Source organism: Hipposideros armiger, unplaced genomic scaffold (genome assembly GCF_001890085.2).
Source record: "Hipposideros armiger isolate ML-2016 unplaced genomic scaffold, ASM189008v1 scaffold_984, whole genome shotgun sequence".
In the NCBI taxonomy this organism is placed as follows: domain Eukaryota; kingdom Metazoa; phylum Chordata; class Mammalia; order Chiroptera; family Hipposideridae; genus Hipposideros; species Hipposideros armiger.
The window spans coordinates 410,307-418,634 of record NW_017732334.1 but is presented as its reverse complement, the minus strand read 5'-3'; positions in this window follow the sequence as shown (position 1 = coordinate 418,634).

The following is an 8,328-nucleotide window of genomic DNA, read 5'->3' as shown; positions in this document are numbered from 1 at the left end:
GCAAGCATAAGTCCCCATTGGACATCAGAACCAAGCATTTTAATGTGTCTCCTGGGTGCAAGTTGCAGTAGTCAGGGTGCCAGATGAGTGTATAAGCTCCTTTCCGGAAGATACCAGTGAGCTGGGACAAGGCAGAGGGAGAGCACAAAGCTTGTGTCCACCAGCCTCCACTCCCCAGGAGCATTTCCATAGGCTCCTAGATATGCCAAACCAGAAATCTGCCCTGCAGGCCGAACATCCTAGACAGGCAAATAGGCCTTTTTTGCGGAAAGACAGCGGGTGCGGGGGTGGGGGTGGGGGGTTCAGTCCACTCTCTGGTGCCCAGGAGGTGGTAACCTGCCAAGAACTGTCTCTCCAGTTTATAGTCCTGCAGGACCCAGGAACACAAGTCCTCTGGCCACCAGAGGTAGGTGGGCAAGATCATTCCTGGGCAGCAGCTGCAGAAACTGGGACACCAGAGGTAAAAACTGGGGCACTAGGTATGTGTAAACGCTCTGGTGCTTTGAAGCATGGCAGAGGGAGAGCGCAAAGATGGTGCCCTCTAGCTGGAGCAAGGCAGAGAGCATAACCATGGCACCTGCTAGCCTCAGTCCCAGGAGAGTATCCCAACAGGCCCCTAGATAGATGTGTATTAAATTAGATGCCTCCTCCATAGGCCAATGCTTTAAGATAAGCAAATGAGCCTCCTTCACGGAAAGGCTGGTGCCTCTGAATTGGCTGCTTCCTCACAGGGCACTGGGCAAATGAGTCTAAGCTCTCATGTCCTTTAAGACTTTTGTTAGTTTGCTGTTCCTTGTGAGTCTCCTGGATGTGAGCCCCTTGGTTTTCAAAGCTAGATGTTTTGGGTGCTCATCTCTCAGTACAGGTCTTAAAAGTTGGGGTGCCCAAAATGGGGTTCAAACCCTTTGCTCCTCAGGGAGAAGCTTGGGGCCTTGAGTTCCCTCACGATTTTGGATTGCTGTGCCAGGGTCAGGGTTTACAGTGAGATTGTGCTCAGCCTCTCCTACCTGCTTCAATGTGGAATTTTTTCTCATTTGCCTGATGTACAGGAGTCACTCAACTAATCCTTAGATTTTTTTCAGAGGAAATAGTTCCCAGCGTAGCTCTAGGCTTGGTGTCCCGTGGGAGGAGGTGAATTCAGGATCTTCTGTGTCATAGTCTTGAACTGGAGAAAATCCATTTGTTTCCATTTAATTAAAACATTGTACTTCACATTTTAGTATTTGATTATACTTGTTTTCTATTGTTTGTTTTGTGTGTCAATATGTTTTAAATTTCTTATTAGACTCTCTCTTGTGAGCAGGTAGCATNAGCTCTTAACCAACGCGCCACTCGGCCGGCCCAGGTGTTGCATTTTTAACAAACTGAATGCAAGACCCTCCACCAGCAAAAAGATTACAACTTGCTTTATTGCAGTGCTTCCTTTATTACTGTGGTCTGGAACTGAACCTGCAATATCTCTGAGGTATGCCTGTACTTTTACCAAATGAATATGAAGAAGTGAGAGGGAGAGGAACAAGGGAATTCTCTTAATGATGCCCATGAAATTTAAGCTGTCTAAGAAAGGAAGTGAGGATATTAGGTCAGGAAGGGACAGTTTAAAAAGTGGGAGGATCAATGTTTTGCTTTCCCATTAAAGTGGAATGTTTGTCATAATCAAGCTACTAGAAGGAATAAGTTGCAGAGCCTAGAAGGAGGTGGAATTTATGGAGAGGTTGTAGTTACTGGTTATAATAAATAAAGGCCATAGAAGTGAGTAGCTGATACTGGGTGGTATACAAGGTCATTGGTAGAGAAGAGTTTAAAGAGCTGCAAGGATAGGGTATTGGAAGGATCATCTACATGGGTTTTGTTTGTTTGTTTGTTTTTTTAAAGATTTTTAATTGAATCAGGGAAGGAGAACAGACAAATTGCTGTCCTTTTGTTCTTCAGTCTAGTTGTGGTGGACATCACTTCACTGGCCCATGTTGGTATTATCATTGTGCTCTTCCTGGGTGAGGTAGTCGCTTGCCGGCCATTGGACAACCGCTCACGGTAGCTTATGGCAGCCCGCTGCAGCAGGGGCTGCAGCCTACCCCATCGCGGGCAGCTCACAGCAGCCCAGCTGCAGGTCAAGCTGTTGTTCACCATCTTAGCTGTAGAGGGCAGTGTCACTGGCCCTCATGTGGGATCTGAACTGGGACCCTGCTGCTCAGGCTGGTGTCCCAAGCCAACTCTTAACCAGCACGCCACTCAGCCAGCCCTACATGGGTTTTTAAGTGACAAAGAATTATGACGAGAATAGTGTTGGAGAGAGTACTGGGATATGAATCTTAGGGAATGAGGAGGTGTGACCCAAATGGCTTACATGATTGCAGTGATGGATAGTAGACAGTGGAGTCTGGGGACAGGATTTTCGAAGCAGGGAGTTTTTAGGGAGGAAAGGAGGAGAATAATCTGCAAGTGGGAGTGAAAAGCAAGAAAATTTCTTCCCCCACGCTCTGGTACAGTGATTTAAGGGATATGAATAGAGAAAACATTTCACTTGAGATAGCTGCATGGAAAGGCATCCTCAGGGAAAGCCAGATTATAGTTAGAGCTAGACGATAAAGGGAAAAGGTTAAAGATATGGGGAGGGGGAGTTTGCTGATTACTCAAGAAAGCACAGTGGAAGAAGTGTCAGCTGAGAAGCTGAGAAGTGGTAGAAGTTGGCAGAACAGAAGGAATAACTTGGGAAACCTTGGCTACTGGTGGTAACTGAGAAACAGGTACAAAGGCAATCCTGATGGTCTGTTTTGGTTGCTGTGTAACAAATTACTCAAAATTTAGTAGCTTGAAGCAATAATCATTTTATTCTCATAGTTTCTGTGAGTAGGAATTTGTGAGGGCCTTGCCAGGTAGTTCTCCTTCAGATCTTTTATGTGGTTACATCCACATAGTAGCTGAAGCTACAATAGTTGGGTGCATAAATATTTACAGACAACCTCCTGTTGGATTGACCTGTTGGATTGTCACTGACTCATGCCCTTGTCTCTTATTAGTCTTTCGTTTAAAGGCTATTGTTTGTGACATAAGGATATGTATGTACCCCAGCTTTCTTTTGGTTTCTATTTGCTTGGAATACCTTTTTCCATTCCTTCACTTTCTGTGTGTGTCCTTATATCTGAAGTGAGTCTGTTGTAGGCAACATATAGGTGAATCTCGTTTTTTTATTTTTTACCTATTGGGTTGTTGGAAAAGTCATGACATATTTTTTCTATGTTGTCGTTGCAAAAATGCGTCATGACTTTTCCGACAACCCAATATTTAACCTCTATATCGTTTGATTGGAATTTAGTCCTTTTACATTTAAAGTAATTATTTATTTATTTTTATTTTTAAAGATTTTTATTGGGGAATTGGGGGGATGGGGACAGTGCTGGGGAATTGGGGGAAGGGGAACAGACAAGTTGCTGTCCTTTTGTTCTTCAGTCTAGTTGTGGAAGATGTTGNGGCCGGCCCAAGAAATTTAATGTTTATATAAGTGCCTTCAAATCTGATCAAAGGGTTTCCTTTGGGAATTCACAAAGCATCCTTTGGGTGCTTTGTTTATCATATTAAATTAACTTTGTAAAATGCAGTAATTCAAATCTGGATGTCACCATCAGGAAGAAAAGTCGTAAATTCTTTGAGGGCAGAAATGCTATAGGTTCATTTTTGTTGAGCCAGGTTCTGATAAGTAGAAATACTTTTTCAGCAAAGAGCCTGCCATTTAAAAATCATTGAAACTAACTCTTCCTTGAAAACATTATGCAAAGTGAAAAAAGCCAGACACAAAAAGCCACAGATGATTCCATTTACATGAAATGTTCAGAATAAGTAAAGCAATAGAGACAGATTATGGTTGTGAGGGGACAGAGGGAGGAGAGAAAGGGGAGTGACTGCTGATGGATATGAAGTTTCTTTTTGGCCTGATAAAAATGTTGTGAAATTATATAGTGGTAGTGGCTGCACAACCTTGTGACTATACTAAAAACCATAAAATTGTATGCTTTAAAATGGTGAAAAATCTAATTGAGCTTTTAAAATATATATGTATTTCTTATATCTATAGAAGCTAAATAGGAGGCCTCAAGCTTCCTTGCGTTGGCCAAGGAAGTTTGTAGTAAATTATAGTATGTACATGGAAGTCATTTGGCAATACTAAACACTTAACAAAGAATACTGGAAAAGTAAATGGAAAGAACTAAGAACAACATTTGATCCCATTTTTTTTTAATTCAAAAAAGTACGGAGGGCTCGCCAAATGGCTCAGTTGGTTAAGAGCGCGAGCTCTGCGCAACAGCATCACCGGTTTGATTCCTACATGGGCCAGGAAGCTGTGCCCGAGCTGAGCTGCTGCTGAACTGCCCTTGAACTGCCAACAGGTGGCAGGATGGCTCAGCTGGTGAGAGCGCGTGCTCCTAACAACAAGGTTGCTGGTTCGACTCCTGCACGGGATGGTGGGCTATGCCTATCCGCAACTAAGATTGAAGAACAACAACTTGGCTGGTCTTCTTCCCCAATTTCCCAACACTGTTCCCCTTCCCCAATTCTCCAATAAAATCTTTAAAAAAAGAAAAGTACTGGAAATGATTTGGAAGCATGGATATTAACCTAAGTGTTAATTAAGGTTAGGAAGTGCCTAAGGGTAAGAACTCTGCTGCGTGGATTCCAGGCTGCTTTATAAACACTCTGTACCTCAGTTTACTCGTCTTTAAAATGGGAATACGAGCCCCTATCTCATAGGGTTGATGTGAAAATAAAATTTAAAAAAACTCGTAAGTGTACTTTTAAAATAGTTATTATTGATTACCTCTGGACTGATTGTTATTGTATTGCTTTACCCATTTTTGTCTAAATTACCTGCAACGAACACTATTTTCTAAGAAAATGTATTGTTCAAAACAAAAACACCCTGGTAGAATCACTCTATGAATATACAAAAAAGTGAAATCAAAGAATTGAGAGAATACAGAAAAGAAAAGCCAACGCGACCGATGATGCAAGGCGGCGGCCGCGCGTAGAGCGCGCAGGGTCCTCAGCTCGCTCTCAGGCCACCGTACTCTTCCGCTCCCAGAGGCCCCGGCAGCGGAAGCCGTTATTCTCAGTGGCCTGGAGCCCACGCCGCGAGCCCCGCAGTAGCCTCGCCATGGCGATGGGGGGAGGAGGCGGTGGTGGCGGCATCCCGGAGCAGGAGGACTCGGTGCTGTTCCGGCGAAGCACAGGCCAGGTGAGGTCGCGGCCGGCTCTGCCTCCCGATGGGCGCCCAGTGCGGGCTCCGAGCGCCCACGTCCCGACCCCGCGCTCCTTCTCCGGCCTCGGGGCGGGGTCTGCCATTCGGTTCACTTCAGGACTGTGGTCCTCATGTTTCTACATCTTTCCCGATTTGGTAGCCTTAGCCGCCAGCTCTTTCCTCGCGCCGCTTGGGTCCCTGATGGCTTTGAGCCAAGGCCCTACCACAACTCGTTCGTACCATGGTTTGTACACTCTGACTGGGGGTGAGGGGTGTGAGGGCAGGCCAGGGAGAAGCAGGGGAATCAGGAGTCTTGAAATGACCCAGACTTAAAGCCAGGTGTTAGCAAAGGAGAGAGCAAAGCACTTGGATTCTTGATATATTTTGACATCAGAGGTAACAGGCGTTGCACATGGATGTGATTAGGAAGGTTTGAGAGAGGAAACTCAAGGATAACTTCAAGACTATCTTCAACAGTTGAAAAGGTAAAGTTGCCATTTACGGATGTACTGAGATGGGGAAGACTGCTAGTAGAGCAGGTTTATAAAGGAGAAGATCAGAAGCTTAATTTGGGGTGGAATAGAGTGGGGCTCAAATCTGATTGGAGTGAGTTCGAGAGTGGCAGAGAAGAAATTCAAGACAACATTTGTAAACAAATAGTTCAAGGAGTTTTATTGTAAATAGAAAGTAGAGATTGGCCAATAGATGGAAGGGGAAATGAGATAAAAAGGATTCTTAATTGTGCTTTTTGTTTGTTTTTATGATGACAGAAACATGTTGCAGCATGTTATTGGGCTGATAGGAAAGATCCAGTAAGGATGGAAAAATTGATGATGTAGGAGAGAGACTTGCTGAAGCAGTGTTTTAGAGTAGGTAAGGAGATGGATTTAACCTTTGATAGGAACATTGACAGTTAATGTGGTGACAATTATATGGTTACAGATCTGTGTGGATGGGCAGATATGGTAGTGGGAGCTTGTGAAAGTGGTCTTTTGTTGTTGCTGTTCCCTCAGTAAAAGAAATAAGGTCATCAACCTAGGAATGAGGAAGTGGCAGGTGTTGGAGTTTTGAGCAGAGAGAAGGTAGGAAGTAGGCCTCAATGCAGTGGAAATGTTGCTAGGCAACATTAAAGGCCTACTTGAGATTTGTGATCATGAGCTTAAAGGAGGCTAGACAGCATGATTGTGTTCTTTGCTAGGCTAAGTTTAGTTCACATGTGAGAGCAGGCACAGAGTAAACCAACAGTTGAAATTAGTGGGTTGTACAAGACTACCTCATTTTATTGCGCTTCATTTTATTGTGCCCCGCGGGTGTTGCACCTTTTTTTTTTTTTAAGGATTTTATTGGGGAATTGGTGGAGGGGAACAGCGCTGGGGAATCAGGGGGAGGGGAACAGACAAGTTGCTGTCGTTTTGTTCTTCAGTCTAGTTGTGGAGGAGTTCGCTTCACTGGCCCATGTTGGTATCATCATTGCGCTCTTCCCGGATGATCGGTCGCCGGCCTCTGGACGGCTGCTCACAGCGGCTCTTGGCAGCTCACACCGGCTGCTAGCTGCTCACACTGGCTGCCAGCCACTCACGGTAGTTTATGGCAGCCCACTGCAGCTCCACTGCAGCCTACGCCGTTGCCGGCAACTNTTATTTCCTTAGTTCAGTAGTTTTGGGCAATCTGGGTAACATTACAGTAAATACCTTATATGTAGTGATTTGATTCTGTTTTGTCAGCTTTAGAGTAAATTTCTGTGTTGTGACTACGTGATAAAAGATTGTGGATATTATTATGATTCTTGGTAGATGTTTCCATGTTGTCTTGAAAAGCAAACTTTGAAAAACGTATTTTCTTTTTTATTTTTAGAATGGGAGATGCATTCATGGGAGGGGTATTTTTTAAATTATATAGATCATCACATTTGAAAGTATATTAACCTATATTTCATTCTTTGATTAAAGTAATTTTCATTCAATTGAAGTTTTTCAGCTAGGTTATTCAGCCAAGTCTAAAAAGGTGAATAGGAAACTTAGGCAGGGGATGAAATGGGTTGAAGTGTTCTAGACAGAGAAGATAACAAAGCCAGAAGCATTAGGACAGTGTGTTTCAAGGCCCAAGATAGCTCAATTGTCATATTACTGTTCCTAATGCCACTCAGCCTTATCCCCCATCCATACAATTTCCCCTCTTTGAATCTGCTCTCTACTTATTTCTATTACATAGCATTTCACATTATATTATCTTTACTGTTTATATATAATCTGTCTTTCCTCTGTCATTAGATGCAAGGCACTACATCTCATTAATCATGTCTTGGCACAGTGTTTTAAGTATAGGATGGGCTTAGAGCATAGAATGCAGCGAATGTCAGAGAAGAGGGGAAATGGTTCATGGAAGAGAGATTTCAGTTATTTTCAGATTAGATCTTTCACCCATCATGAAAGGTTTCTTGCCAGTTTTAAAGAAGACTTTTCTTTATAACAAGTCCTACATTAGGTGAATAGTTTTGAAAGTTAATTAAAAGGGAATATATGTAACATTTTTAAGATATCAACATAGTTGGAGAAGCTTTTAGAGAAACTAATTTTTGAGATTTGAAATTCTGATTTTTTCATTAGTAGTTATTGTGATACATAAATTGGCCTTTTACTTTTTAAAATGACACATAATTTAGAGTTGAGCTATATATTTCACTTTAAATAAAACCAGTTCTTGGTTTCCAGGCAGAAGAAGCAGTTTCTCTGAGCATTGATAATGAGTCTTTGTGTTTACATATGGACTTCTGGTTATGAGTAAAACATCTTATTTTGTAAATCTTGGTTTCAGTAGACTCTTAACTACATGTTAGTTTGCGTTTGTGTTGTAAAGGAAGATAGAAACTGCCACATGAAGTTTTTCTTCCCCTTGTAAGTAATAATAGCTATTTTTGAGTGATTATATTGTGTATGCTAGGTATAATTATTTCATTTAATATTTGTAAAACCATCAAGTTAGATACTGCAATTCCCGTTTTACAGATGAGAAAGCAGGCCCACAGAGTTGGAATGACTTGCTTTGAGCCACATACGTAGTAAATGGTGGAACTCGGTACCGACAAGCTCAGTCTT